Below are 16,193 nucleotides of genomic sequence, written 5' to 3' on the forward strand. Positions count from 1 at the left end.
CACAAAGTGGGCTACCATAATATGTAAATAACTTATATGTGTGTGTTTGTATTTTTGACAAAATAAGGTTTATGCGTGGTTTTTGAAAAAGGAAAAAAAAAAAAAAAAACTCACTGAAATAAGGCTTCAAAACCTATAGTAAACATGTTTTCCCAAGACTTTTTGAGAACAGATCTTCTAATGTAGGTTTTTTTTTAATCATGTGAAAATCATCCTGCCTGCTCATTCCCATTAAACAATACATAGATTTAAACTTTTGAAGACACTTTTTACTTTGAAAGGCCATATGCGAAGAGGCGTCGACATGCTGTGACTGACAGCTTCGTAGACAATGGGTCGCATAATGAGCTGTCGATTACATAATGAGCTGTGGATCACTGAGCCAGGATCTGAGTGAGAAGTACAGTACAACAAGAAAGAATGTGTTTCCTTTGTGGTTTATTTAAAATACACATACACAAAGGGAATTGTGTAACAATAAAACAATACAGTACAGTATGTATAAAAAATAAAGAGTGCAACAAAAACAATAACACAATACACTACAGTAGGGTTCCTCAAATCCTAGCCTGTAGGGCTACAATACTATGCATTAAATAAAAAAATAAAAAAATAAAAAATTATAAAAAAATGAAAAAAAAAAAGAGTGCAACAAAAACAATAACACAACACTATGCAAAATCCCTGTGCCACTCTTGAAAGCAGTTCCTGTTCAACTGAAGACACAGGTAAACATCGCATGCCAGGCATTTCCAAGGTGTTTTGTGGTGCTTACCATGCAATGTTTTGCAACGTACACAGCTCTTGCAGCCAGCAGTGGCAACATTTCTGACATCAGAGGACAGTTCAGCTCCTGGAACTGGTACATGATCAGAGTTGGTCCGTTTTGGCACTACTTTCTGTGTAACGCTACAAAGCTCGGCAATAAGTTGTTCCATAAATTCTTTATGGGACACAACACCATACAGTTCTTTATGCACAATGAAACTGTTGGTGGCAGCGATGTCCAAGAAGTGTAGAAAAATCTTCCGGTACCACTTCATTGTTTTGTGCTGTTCTGTGTAATATTGTAACAGTTGATCAGACAGGTCAACGCCCCCCATGTGCTGGTTGTATGCAGTTACAAGTGCGGTGAATGGAAATGTCTTTGTTTCCCATTTACCTTGTAATTTTACCCTCCTCTGCACAATGTCTGCTGTATATGCACAATGAGACCTCTCGTGTGTCCATCCACTTCACAAATACAAGAGGCCCATCCCGAATCCACCTGATGGATCCCCTAGGAGAGTTTTTAGAGAGAGAGTTATCTGCATTTCGAGGGCAATCTTTCCTGTTCTCTCTGTATGTCCCACATGCACCAAACTGCATGGATAGCAAGTCTTTTAACAGCTTTGGACTTGTGTAAAAATTGTCCATGTACACATGGTACCCAGAGCCTAAAACTTTACCATCCAAAAGAGAGGTCACAGCATCATATGATAGTCCATGGCATGTGGGAAAGTTGTTCTTTCCTGTGTATACAGAAAAGTCCATGGTGTATCCATTTGAGAAATCAGCAAGAACAAACAACTTGAACCCCCACTTAGTTGGCTTGGCTTTCATGTACTGTGTCATCCCAGTGTTAGCTTTGCATGCTACCATCCTCTCATCCACGGCTAAATGTCTTCTAAGATGATAGATTGGTTTGCAGGTCTTACAGATTGTGTCCATTAGCGGTTTCACTCTGAACAGACGGTCATGTTCAGATGTGCCCCTCTTTCTGTCGTTTTCTTTGTCTGCATCTGGGTGACATGTGTACATTCCACGAAATTGTCCTGTATCTGTCCCTTGACATTATTGTTGCTGGAAAGGGAACTGTAAAAATACTGCTCCAGTAGTCTATGATGGAGGGCAACTTTACCATTGCCATGTAAAATAAGAGCCCAATGTAGCGGTACATCTCATTCACGGTTACATCTCTCCATTTGTATTTGCGTCCCTTGGCTATTGACTTGGCAGCTTGAGCATTTGTGTTGTGGCACAGAGTTGACACATGTCCGGGAAAAAACATTTTATATAGACTACATGGAGAATGAGAGTCAGAAGACCTCAGTTGAGGTCCAGGTTCACGTATAAAATATAAAATATGTACTTACTCAGGATGATTCTCGGTCGAACTCAAAATGGAGCAACGCCTGCGTGGCCTGGTGTGGGTTTCCAGTGAAGGCAGGGGTGATGCAGCCACATTCCTGAAAGTAAACAAACAATATATTTTAGGATGATGAATAAACTTGAACAATATATATATTTGTTAGCATGCATTGTACAGCCTATAGGCCTATTTGTGGATGGGCAATAGGACAGATAAATGTTTGTTGATGGGCCATAGACCATAATGCATCTCAGACATTTACACCATCACCATTTATAGCTGAGCAAATAATATTGTCATTGATAAAGTTTTTTGCATATGTCATACAATGCGATAATGATTCAAACTAAATATAATTTAGGAAAATATAAAATATGTACTTACTCAGGATGATTCTCGGTCGAATTTAAAATGGAGCGACGCCTGCGTGGCCTGGTGTGAGTTTCCAGTGAAGGCAGGGGTGATGCAGCCACATTCCTAAAAATAACCAAACAATATATTTTTCAGTATTTTTGATGAATACACTTGAACTATATATACTTGTTAGCATGCATTGTACATATAGCATTTACACCTCAGCATTCCGGAACATCTCTGTTAGCTAACACTACATAACAGCCTTTCAGGATGATTAGTGACACCAACCAAAACTGAACTGAGGCTAAAATATAACTTTATATAACGTCAACAATATTTAGGGCATACAATTACAAACAGTTAATGTTACAAATGAGCAGATATCGGCATATTTTTGTTGTAACATTAAAAGACAATGCTGACAAAAGCTAGGCAGAGATGTCTACAAACAATATGAGTTTTATATGATCAGAATGTAAGACTAAATAACTTACTCATCGTAGGAACTTGCTGGAAAGTCCTCGAATTGGTCGATTCGCTCTTCAAAATGCAAACGCTTTTCATTGGAATCGCAATCTTCTTCGGATGAAAAGGTAAATTCTTCATCACTGTCCAAAACCATCTGAAGAGCTTCCTCACTGGTGTAGCGTGTCATCGTAATCGCAGCTGAATGTGTAATAATCTCAGTGGAATCGCATTGTTTTATGCCACTGTCCGGGGGGAGTGTGTGTGTGTGACTCAACGTGTGAACTGTTTTACCTGTGAATAGTGGGGGGGCGTTAGTCCCTCAATTTTGCAGAGCATCAGCTATACACAGGGCCCTGTAAATGAGCTGTTTCTATAGGAAAAACTCCCTGAGATAGTTGAGCATAAGGAAGAAACCTTGAGAGGAACCAGACTCAAGAGGAACCCATACTCATCTCAATGTCTATTTATTACAGCTAAACGATTTTGAGGTTTGGAGTGATGGTGATCCAATGCAAACTGTAGTCCTGTGTCAGTGTTGCAGACTGTTGACAGTGAATACAGTACAAATCCATCCTCAAAGCTCCTGTCTTACTTCATAATTTCATAGATCCCCAAGCCATAAATGTGAAGCATCCCTAGCTGCAAAGAGTGGCCTCCAATCAAAGAGAACACCATCCAGAGGCAAGACAGGACGAAGCGGGCAGATCCTGGGACATGAGAAGGACAAGAACACTGGTACCACAGGGGCATGTTTAACTTGACCAAGAGCGATAGAGAAAGACAGAGAGAAAGAGGATGGGTTCCCTTTTGAGTCTGGTTCCTCTCAAGGTTTCTTCCTCATTACATCTAAGGGAGTTTTTCCCTGCCACAGGCTCATCAGGGATAAATGTACACCGTTCACCTTGACTCCCTTCAGATCTGTTCCTTTACTAAGAAAAACCTAGCGATAAAAGGCTCAAAACTGAACACTGAGACTGTGTCTGAGTCCTGAACATTAATTGGAAGGCTGTTCCATAACTGTGAGGGATATCTCTGCCCCCTGCTGTAGTCTTCATTATATGTGGTACCAATAAATAGCCTGTACCTTTTAATCTAAGTGGGTATCTTAGTATTTAATCTAAGTAGGATCATAATGGTACAGTTGTTACTCAAATACTGTGGTATACTAGTAGTATTTTATAATTAATGCAAGATTTGTGATGTGTTCCTATTTTATACTGTAATTAGAATATGCATATATTTATTCCTCAAGATAGAACAGGTTCTAAACTAACAGGATAAAAAAAAGGCATTTTAGTGTGTGTTTGTGTGTTGCTTCAACACAGTTCTGAAGGCCAGTCTACTGCATTTAACACACTTACTCATGACAGTAGACCTCACCAGAGCCCTGGCTGTCCCTGGCATTCTGCATGTCTGCCATCTCTGGGACATGTCATTACGAGAATGATGGCGTGGTCCTGCTGAGTGCGGGCACGGTGGAGGTTGCAAACAGATGTCTTAGCAGATGTTTCATGCCTAGTCCCTCTACAGAAAAATCTCTGTCAGGTATTCTGCGAGAAAGCGAGGCTAGTGAGCTTGTTGAAAGCTGTACGGCCGTCCAGGGGAGCATGAATTATTCAGCCTGGTGGAATATTGTCTTCGCATTTGTTTTGCATGACAATGAGAGCGAGTTTGAGCAATCTGGATTTCAGCGGCATGGGTCAAAGCTGTGCCATTTGATTATTCTTCACACACCTTAGTGCGGATTAGATTGCATAATACTCTATAAATAAGTTAAAATAAGTGGGTCTTGAGATAGGCGAGATATAGAATTTATTTATTTTTTATAGAAATGTTCTTTTTCTTTGTGACTTGCACTGGGACATACAATAACACCTGTTAAAAACTCAATGTATAAGGATGTATTTAATAATAGAGTTCAAAACAGTTTTTTTTTTTTTTTTGCTCTAGTCCAAATTTTCTAAATATAAATTGTCATGTAATAAATATGAACGTGGTAGTAGATGTAAGTGTTGGTATTTTTAAGAACGGATACAAAGACACGAAAGAAACAAAACACTAAATACTATTAAGCATGAACTAAAAATAACCTGGGCATAGCATGTGGTTAACAGACAAAAACAATTTATACTAATGCTAATTATTTTGAAAAAGAAACGAGTGCACAAACAATATGTGCCATGGTTCACTGAAGTGCAAAAGATTGTGAGAAACGTACTTTTTTGTATAATTCTATCAAACGTTTGAAAACATATATATATTTTTGTTTGTTTGTTTATTGAGACAGGTACATGTTCCTTTCATTTATATGCAACAAACTAGGTAAAGGAAAAAAATCACACAAGAATTGAACCATGAATGAATGGAAGAAATTTCTGTGTACAGATGATTCCATATATAAAATGTTTTGCCTCTAACTGAAGAACTTATATATAAGTTGGAACACAGGAGAAAAGGTGTTATCAACTTTGTTACCAATCCATTCTTTAATGCAATGTAATTTTGTCTGGACTACGGCTGGTTAAAACAAATTTCACCACACACCAAGACAATGACCTGAATCATATGTCCAAGATCTGTAAGTGTTATTTACAGAGCAAACAATAGGCTGGAGTGTTATCTATTATGGAATGGCCTTCCCAGTCACTGCACCTGAATCCGAATCTCAAGGTCAGAAAGAAAAAACTAGCAAAGAGGCATAGCAACATTTTTCAGCTGAATGTTTGGAGAAACTAACTGTCTGGATTTCAAGAGTTTGTATAGTTGTTATTCATGCAAAAGGGAGATTTTTGTTAAGGGATGATAATGTTAAATGACATCTACATACAGTACCTGCAGAAGCTGTTCAAGCCCTTTATACACCTGGCATGAAGCTACAAAATCATTAATACAAATTAAATACCATTGATCGAAATGATGTCAATTTCTGTCGACATTCAGTGGGTTTGTGTTAATTATACTCATTGTATTATGCTTTATAACACACCTGCACAGTGAACAAAGCACAGTGAAAGCTTGTAATAACAGAGTTTTGTATATTTGTATAAAGTGAGTTTTTGCTGACCAAGCTGTTTATGTGGAAAAAGTTATTATACGGCAATGTCAGTAAAACTGAGTATTAAAGCTGACCCCAGATAAAATATCTTAGGGTTAAAATCTAATTTAATTTAATTGTCATTTTTTTAATTACTATGATTATGTTGAATTCTGAATGATGTTGGCAGGTATGCAAAGACATCCCATTCAACTAAATTTTGAATGGGATGTTAAAAAAGCCCATACACATTTTACAGTCAGGTTTCCACAAACATATATAGTGTATAAACATGTCACATCACATTAAAATTAATCTGACAAGTTAGAAGTACAAGAAGCTGCATCTGCCAAGTGATTGTTTACATCACATCATGACATTGCTTAGAACATACAAAATCTAACAGGTAAATGCCACGTTGCAGTATTGCCTTTGTATAAATCTGAGATTGGCCTGGAAAATGTTATTAAACACATACAAAGTACAACATTTCATTTAGGTGTTTTCTCCAGTTCTCATTAAAACTGACTAATGTTTCAAAACATTACTATAGATTTCCTACGCTGTCAAGACGAGTCATAACACAACTATGCATATGTATATAATGGCTTATAAATGCATTCATTCAGTGTATAAAGATGTCATAATTTATTCATAAAAGCATAATCATACATTACACTAGGCATGAAACCTTCTAAATATTATATCCTTTTCATTTAGCATATTTCATCACTTTCAAGAAAGTGTTACCAGAACTTATGAAGGTGTAATGTAACCTGGCCACCTAATATTTCAAATTAAAATGTATTCTTTTCTGCTGCTATCTTTGAATGCCCCATCCTGTGTGTTCCCCATTTTTTCTGTCTGATAGCAGCTGACATATCTACAGATATGATCCATAAAACACACAGCAAGTTTATTTTCCCGTATGCTTGTTTTTCTGATAGTAAAGCAACAGTAATCATAGACAGTTATTTCCGACATTATCTTTGTATAAACCAGTGACGTGTGAGAGAAACACAACAAATAAAAATTTGTAAAGGGTACAGAATCTGCATCGATACACAATATCCTGTTTAGTGCTTCTAAAAGAGCATCGTTGTTTTCTCATTTAATTTTTTCCTGTTGGTAAATGAGTCAAATTTCATTACAAGAATAAAACAGTACTCGCAATATAATTCATTAGGCTGTGCAATGCTTTATGACTAAGATTCGGATTGTAACTGCACATGAATACAAATGTCAAAATGACACAATCGTAAGTGCCTCACATATTGTGTATATTTATAATGATGGTATGGGTGTAGGCATTCTATTGTTATTATTCCTTTCCTTCTTGAACTCCCTCCACTTCTTCATCTGGTTAAAATGTGTATAGTAGCCCATAGAACACTCTAGTAAAAAAGAAAGAAAAAACGGGTTGTGAAATTTGGGACAATTTGGGACAGGGCTAAGAAACATACTGGCCAAGTTGCTAATGCACTCGCACTACTATTGGAGATTTTGAAATGTTTATTTGGACGTATGTTTATGGTCAATCATGTGTTTTATGTTACAATGCAACCTTTCAGTTTAAATTCTGCCTAAATTAGTTATTAGTCTTGTATTTTTTATAATTTGTTTCACTACTGCAAATTGTCACCATTTGACTATTGGTCCACATCTTTAGAGTAAGAAAATCATTTTAAAATAATTTCCGAATCTCTTTGACTACATTCTGATGTCCTGTGATCACTTAGACAACAATTGTAACATATTTTTTTTATTATATGTATAATAATTTATTTATTCCCTTGTGATTTTACATATGATTTATGTGTTTTATATTTTTCAATGTGATTTTTACAGAATCTGTCTATTTTTGTGCTTACATTTTTTCTAAATAATTTATTTGTGTAGATTTACACATTATTAATGTATTTAAATTTTATTTTGAATACATGGTTCCATTATATGCAATTTTTTTTTTTTTTTTTTTTTTTTACATTTTTCACTTCACAATTTTTGCACATCATTTAAAATGTATTTTACATATTCCATACACACATCATCTAGTTTTGCATGATTCCCCTTCCACCTGATTAATTTTAATTTTGTTTACCCACATGCACATGTGAAATGCATTTTTCATATCACTTATCACTCCCATGATGTGATGTGTGTTTGCAATTTTAGAGCAGAATAATGAGATGCCAGTTATCATATTAGAAACGTATGTGAGTTTTTCCATAAAGCTAACCTTTAAGGCATGCCTTCCTATTGTTTTCTCCCTTTTCCTCTTTATGTAACTGGTGTGAAGTATGCAAGCTTTTTTACATGTTAATTTCAAGTTGACAGGTGGGTCTATTCATACGAAAAGGAATTGTTTCCCCCAGGTTATTTAGCAACCTTGTTAAAGTCAAAAGAAAGGCTTTGAATAGAAATTTAATCATTTGCATATTTATTTTAATACGCCACAGCTATGGGACTTGTACTGAAGACTTTAATGAACAAATGGTTGTCATCTGTGTCCGAGAACAGTTGTTCTCTATAGCAGTCATCACAATACTGTATGTCTCATCTGTCCCCATCTGACTTTTCTTCTGAGGTTTCTCTATTCCCCTCTCTCTCCCTAGCTATTTCTCTCAACTTTAGCCAAGAATGTTTTACAAAAGGCCTACCACTGGGAAAACTCAATGCACATACGTACATTTCAGCCAAATATTTTTTGACTTATTTAGGGGCGTGTGTGAAAGTAAATTGCAGCACAGTGTTGAATTGGACAACTTCACTATAGCTTATCCAGTTATATCCCATTTAAAGATCTATTAACTTTAATACACATGAAATTACACCTATGCTACAGGAGGAATTTAATATTTTATTCTTGAATAATCATCTGCTAATGATGATAATGCAAACTCAAGTGATAGGGTTTAACAGCAAGAACTAAAGCTCTTGAACCATCATTTTCAAACAGTGCCTGAAAATGGTCATCATGTGATGTGACATTTCAACTGACAAACATGTAAATAAACCTATGGGTGTATTACATGGAGTAAACAGCCTTATGGTAATGTCACATCATTCTCCAGTGCTGTGTTTGCATTTCTTCACACTGCTGTTGAAGTAGAAATGGTCTTCATATATAAATATTATGCCCACTACTATTATATTTACATTTATAGTTTACCTAGATGCAACGTCACATTTTACTAGTAGGAATTATTCCAATCTGTTCAAAATGGGTAAACACTACAATAAGTGTATTATAACTTCTTTGTAAGAGTTTTTTTAGACTCCTTCGTTCATCACATTGAATAAATATGTGCAGAATTGTATAAACAAAGTGCATTTTGGCTGCCTAATGTATTTTATACAGGAAGATCCTTGGAACATTATTTTTCAAATAGAAATGTGTTTATAAAGAAAAATTGCTGCATATTCTGAAATTTTGGAAAAAGTTTGGAAAATGTTTTTTACTGAATTTCTTAATTCTTAATTAACTACTACATGCTCAATCTCATTTTGGATTAAGAGGCTATCCTGGTTGTACTGAAAGAAAGGTAAAGAGTAAATCCACCTCAGATAGGAGGTCAGTCCTTGGTAGCACCACACACATGCACACAATTATGCACTTAACTGCTGGCAATTTACTTCAATGATCAGGTTTTGGACAGTGTGAGAACATAGTGATAGGTGCAAGGTGAGACTAGAAACATATATATATATATAAAATGTGTATATAAATATAACAAAATCTACTACTATTATCAAATTGCAGAAAGTTTTTATTTATTAATTGTATTTTACAATTTGAATGTAAGCCTTTTGCCGATGTAATGTGAGTCTTTAACATCATGTGAAAGAAAAATAAAATATATCTGAAACAACAGCATATGTCCCTGATAAGCAGTATAGATTTTTAAAGCATCCCTGGCATTTTTTCTGCATTTGATGAGGGCAATAGCAACAGTAGCCCTATAAGGCCTTAAATCATTACCCTAACTCTGAAAAGGTCATGACAATTCTCAGCTTGACACAGTCCAATCAGTACAGAGAGACCTACAATATTTGCTATTATTTAGGAGCCCCTGCTGTTCAGCACGTGGACTGTATTAAACACCCTATTTCCGTTCCTGTATGTTGACCCCCATTGCACCGAAAACTACAGCAGATTAGAATGCAGATGGAACTATGTACCAATTCTGATCCTAAAAAAAGTTGGTTATTCATCTGCGCAAATACTGCGACTGTCAGAACGCTTTACCCATACACTGATTATTTGATATTTAAATATGGTTAGACTTTTAGATTACATTTACATTAATTTACATTAAAGTACATTTTTCTGCCATCATATGAGTGAAAATTCATGTTTGTTTAGCCAAAAAAAAAACTCAATACAATCCAATCTATGATAGTGTTTGACCTATAATACCCAAAGGTGGGAAGTAACGAAGTGCAAATACTACGTTACTGTACTTAAGTAGAGGTTTCTGGTATTAGTACTTTACTATTCATTTTTCGGACAATTTTTTTACTATCACTCATAAAATTGTTTGCAGAAATATCTGTACTTTCTACTATTTACATTTTAAAAACAGACTCGTTACTTTACATTTAATCTATTTGGTAATATGATCAATATTTTTTCTTTTTATTGAACACACTCTTTTCAGCCCATCGACTTATATTTTGTCATTGTGTGTTTTTTTTTTTAAACCTGTCAGCGGTGAATCTTTTCCTGGCTATCGCACACCACAGTTGTGGGATAGCCTATGAAGCTAACAATGAGCAAGACAGAAGGCTACAAGTAGTATGGGGATAATGTGGATGAGACAGAGGGAGTCAGCGATGTAAACATGACTGAGAACAGAGTCATTCCTGATCACCTTATCATAATCATTATCATCATTATCATCATCATCTTTTTTTCAGCCTGGATACATCTATTAGATACCTTTTTTTTATTATCTTGTATTAACATATCAATATGATGTGGGGTCCAGTTACCAGCATGACACTAAAACAGGTTGTAATGGCTACTTTTTACTTAAGTACAAGTCAGGGCCCAAACTTCTATACTTTTACTAGTGAAAAAGTTGTTGATTATATCTTAGAATTTTGGCAGTGGCAGTCTGTACAAATCTCATTGAAAAACACACAAACAAAATACGTTTTGTTCATAATGGAGATTTGTTGCCAATTACATACATAGACCTCTCTAGGTAAAGAGAACATTTATATATATATATAACCAGAATTGTGTGGAAATTTTTTTCTTTTTCTTTTTTTCTTTGTTTAAGCAGCTAAAGTAAAGAGGTAGATGCTTAATGCAGAGGTAAATGCTTTCTGTCTAAAGATGTCTAAACATTATTAGAAAGTGTTTTAATTTCTCCCAATTTGATAAAATATTGAATAATTACTACATACTTTAGTGAATGTAACCATATCCTGACTATTGAAATGTCAACAATGCTACTATGCTATCAGCTAAGATAAAAGCACTTACAAATTCGGAACAGATGACTACAGCAACATTTTAAACTGTTTAAATGGCCTAATTTAATACTTTTAATAAAATAATATTCACCTAAGTGACCAAATTCATCAGCAATCTTTTTCCCAACCAACAGAATTGAACACAGGTCAGTAAAGAGCCTTTCCTCAAGTTACTTTTACCTCAGGTGATGAGACAGGCTGGTCCGAATAATGCTGATAATCAAAGTGATAATGAATTTCCCCAGGTTGACCACCAACCAAACGGATTGGGTTCATATCCTTGTGTTACATGGTGGTTTGATAATAGGTGACATGCAAGGCTTGAATTAAGTTTTCTGTTAAAAACAAAACCCAAACAGGATTTTTATACAGCTTTCAATTTACTTTCCAGTAATTTACGAGCACTTTCAAAAATCTTAGTAATCAACCTCATTCTCTATGTCAGGTTTCTCTTGGATGGTGGTCTTGAGTTGCACCTTAAGTATGAATACCTATACTGTATTCTTGTTGTGCACCTTTTAAAGCTGGCCTTAGTCCAATTATATATTGTATGTATCTTTTTACATATAATATGTTCATGTTTCCAGGTCTTTCTTCCACTACACTGCTGTATAATCTGTCTTAAAGAGCTTTGTTTTTTCACTAACAAGATTAGGGCATTTCATAAAATAGTACTATTAATGGTTTTCTTATAAAAGTACTTTAATGATTTCAACTAGTGTGATGAGGAGACAGATGAGCATATATTAAGGATTGGCATTTAACATTGATTTGCAGTTTTTTTTTTTATCAAAGCTATACTTCTTTTATGTTGCAGCATTATAAACATTTGTATGTGGATGCACTTGAATGAATTGAACATACTGTAATACTGTTGTGATAGCTCTTGCATGAATATGTAAAATTGTGTGACATCATGGAAAATGCCTTACTGTAATTAAATGCTGAGATTCTATAGCTCAGTGTTGCACCTTTGGGTCTTTTGAACAGATTAAGATGCTAAAGTGCAAAATGGTTTGTACTGTGGTATTCTGTTTACAGTATGTTTAATGAGACACACTTGCTGCATACTAACACTGAGTATGGAGCCACCAGGAAGGAGAAAAAGAAGAAGTCCAAGATGGAGCTTAATTTAATGTGATGAGTGAAGACTCAAGGTAGTTGGTTTAAAAGAGGCAAGATGTAGAGGACAGAGTAGTATGGAGACAGATGATCCGCTGTGGCGACCCCTAACGGGAGCAGCCGAAAGAAGAAGAAGACGACTTTCTATATATCAATGGTATTTTGTCTCAAGCCACGGTCTACTCACTTCTTTGGCATCCCTACCCACAATCCCAGGGGTCTGCTGTATTTCTTGACAGATAGAGCAAAATGGGAATAATTCTACTTGGAAAAGAATTTACGTGCATCTCTGTGAGCCCGTTGGTGCCTAGTCCATTTATCTGTGAGCATGCGGACTCAGTGGAGATTAAAGCAGCAGGATTTACACGTCTCTGACAGCCAAGTCCCGATGTAGAAAGCAGTGTGTGTGTGTGTGTGTGTGTGTGTGTGTGTGTGTGTGTGTGTGAGTGAGAACATACCAGGTGTGGGTTTTTGCACAACATCAATAAATACGAAGCTTAGGTTCTACACTTGATGTAGCTTGAACCCTTAGGATTAATGTCCTCTTAAAGTTTATACAACAATGTGGGTGTGTTACAACCCTGCACATCAATGTAATGAAATGAGTATAAAAGCGACAGTTCCATAAACCTGCACAAACTACGGCAATCGGTGGAGACTTCAAGGCTAGCTGACCGTGATGGTCCATTCTGCAGAGCTTCTATACCTCACTAATTAATCACCTTAATTGTGTACATTTATTGATTTTTCACCTGAGTCAGCTTTTGTGTAGTACAACTATAACAAAAGGAGAAACCTTGGCAGTCAGCGCTCTCAAGAAGCGTTACGATGAATTGACCGCTGAACTAGTGGGAACTCAAGAGAAATAGCACACTTATTGCTTGGTTCATTTGTTTTTTTGTTCCTTTTTTGGTATTTGCTTACTTCATTCATTGCAGAGGGGCCTGAACAGAATCCAGACAATCTCAGAAAACAATCCTGAACAAAATGATGTGATTGTTTTAGCACTTTCACTTTTCTAAAAATAGAAAATGTACAAGAAGGAGGCAGACAGTATTTTGAGTTAATAAATAAATAGTAAATATGTCAGAGTATTTACATATTATTGAAACTGGCAACGTTTTCTACTTTTCGATTGCTTAGAACCAATTTCCGCACTTGTTGGCTCATTTAAAAGGAGACGGCTATGTGATCCCTGGGTTTTATATGCCTCCTTCTAGTGACTATATGGCGACAGAGTGCCATTAAGCCATCATTAAATTCCAATCATCATTAAATAAGCATTTGCTATTCCCCAGGTCTGTTGCAACTTCAACACTCTAGCCTGAAAACACAATAAAGAGCAATTAAAAAACAATGAAATCTTAAAGATCCTTGATGCATCAGCAAGTGTGCTGGACATGAGGGTCTATTTTACATCCTGTCCATCTGCTGGTGATTAAAATATATTGTGTATTCAATAAATGCTGGAACCTAACTAGTACACTGTCTGTATTAGTAGTCCTTTGTCTTTAACTTGTATAATTTTCCTATGTATCTGTTTCTTATTATTTTATTTTATATATTTTTTTGCATCATAAAATTGTTTTTTTTTTTAATGATGCTTTTCTTGGTGGTTTTTAGAATAGAAATTGGGTAGGAAGCTTAATCTACAGATTAAAAAGCCACAGATTCACGCTCCTTTTGTTGATCCTCAAACTTTCCCATGCCAACTGTAGGAAGTATCTGATACAATTCAAGTCTGAGCCAATCAGTCGACATCTTTGTATGGTCCCCACATCACCTTAATTGTCTTCTCTACATTTGGAGGAGCAGTGGCTCTGCTCCAGGACTCTGAACTGTTGAGCGCAGCAGCACTAAGAAATAATCAAATTTCCACCTGTACTCTCAACCATATTAATTATTTTACAACCCTCAACTGCTAAACAGCAAGCTTTTCCACAAATCGAGGTCATGCGTCCCCAATCTACAACAGAAACTTCGACACTAAGCCAATTTGTTTGACTCTCACACTGTCTTTTGTCAGTACTAGGGAATGACATGGCAATATAATACAGGAAACAACAGAAAAAAGGATTTAGACACAACAAGCATTTGTAAGATTTTGGAAGCAAAAATGTTCCTTTAATCTATAAGATGTTTTCTTTTAAATTATGGCAATAAACATATTTTTTTTTATTTACACCAGTGAATACCAGTGAAACATATTTATTTATACATTGTGTTTGTGTGTGGGATAGAGAGAGAATGTATATTATAATAGATGTAACATTTGTTTATAAACTTTTGAAACCACACTAGTGCCAGCGTTATGATACAGAACACCATTTCACACAAGTCACTGCAATGTTTTGACATTAGCACCTGCAAAAGTACTTACTGTACACCACACTCACTTTTTTGTTTTACATTATTTTATAATGTTCTGCAGATGTTCCCCTATTCCAAGTTTTGGTTACTGTTTTGTTTGTGTTTATGTTAATGTTCATGTTTCTCTTTAAATTAGCATAAAATACATTGATCTGCACTTGCATTTCATCTTTGCTTTATTTACGTGACAACTAGACTCATAAAAACTGTCTCTAGGTTATTTATTTAACCCTGGTTCCCCAAGAGAACGAGACGTTCTCCGCCATCAGTCCAACGGAAAAGCGCAATGTCACCGGCAGGGTGACGTCATGACCAGAAAGTATAAAAGCACATGATGTGAAGACGACACTATAGTTGAACGTAAAGGAAGTGCTTGCAGGGATGCAGGAAGTGTGGCTCCGAGACGCAGTGGCTCTTTCCATCAGGGAACCAGGGTTACATACGTAACCTAGAGATGTTCCCCTTCAGGAACTTGAGCTGCATCAATAACGCTTTGGGAACGAGTGTAAAATACCACCATACTGACCAATCCCTGTCTAGTGTGGATAGGCACAGCTAGGTCGAAGGACAGAGGGTCCAGGAGTGGCACTAATGTCAAGGCTATAGGACCTGACAAAGGTCAGTGGGGTCAACCACCCGGCAGTGTTGCAAATGTCTTGGAGCGATATTCCAGAGGAAAAGGCCTTAGAGGCCGCCAAACTTCCGGTTGAGTGAGCTTTGACCCTGAAAGAATCGGGGAGACCAGAGGTCATAAGAGTAGTGGATTGCATCCACAATCCACCTGTTGAGGGTCTGCTTATCCACAGGGAGACTCTTTTATACAGACTGTAGCAGACAAACAGCTGGTCCGACTTTCTCCACAATTCAGTTCTGTAGACGTATGTGTCTAGTGCTCACACCGGGCACATCCAGTTAAGCTTCTCCTGGTCAAGGGCCTGAAAAGGAGGAGTATAGTGTGCCTGGAGTGGGTTGCCCTTTCAAGAGAACCCTTTGGTCCTGAGCCACCACTATAGGGGATGCATGTATAGGAGGCCAAGTGGCACCACACTGGATGCAGCTGCCATCAGACCCAGCAGTCTTTGGAACTGCATTACAATGAGTGACGGATCTTCTCTTACTCTCTTGACTGCCATGAGGATAGACTCAACTCGAACAGAAGACAACTGTGCCCACATAGTGTTTGAATCCAACACCACGCCTAGATTGGTGGTTCTCTGTGCTAAAGAA

General features: G+C 36.5%; 1 protein-coding gene and 1 long non-coding RNA gene across 8 annotated transcripts in view; both read left to right on the plus strand.

The window, feature by feature from the left end:
* The window catches only part of naaladl2 (N-acetylated alpha-linked acidic dipeptidase like 2), a 318,477-nt gene that overhangs the window by 177,721 nt on the left and 124,563 nt on the right, over nucleotides 1–16,193 (plus strand). The window lies entirely within an intron of this gene.
* Nucleotides 11,990–13,212, plus strand: LOC310735690. Its single transcript, XR_014536363.1, has 3 exons — nucleotides 11,990–12,192; nucleotides 12,226–12,507; nucleotides 12,595–13,212. It is a non-coding gene; the product is annotated as an uncharacterized lncRNA (long non-coding RNA).

Source organism: Silurus aristotelis, assembly GCF_946808225.1.
Source record: "Silurus aristotelis genome assembly, chromosome: 13".
NCBI classification, from domain to species: Eukaryota; Metazoa; Chordata; class Actinopteri; order Siluriformes; family Siluridae; genus Silurus; species Silurus aristotelis.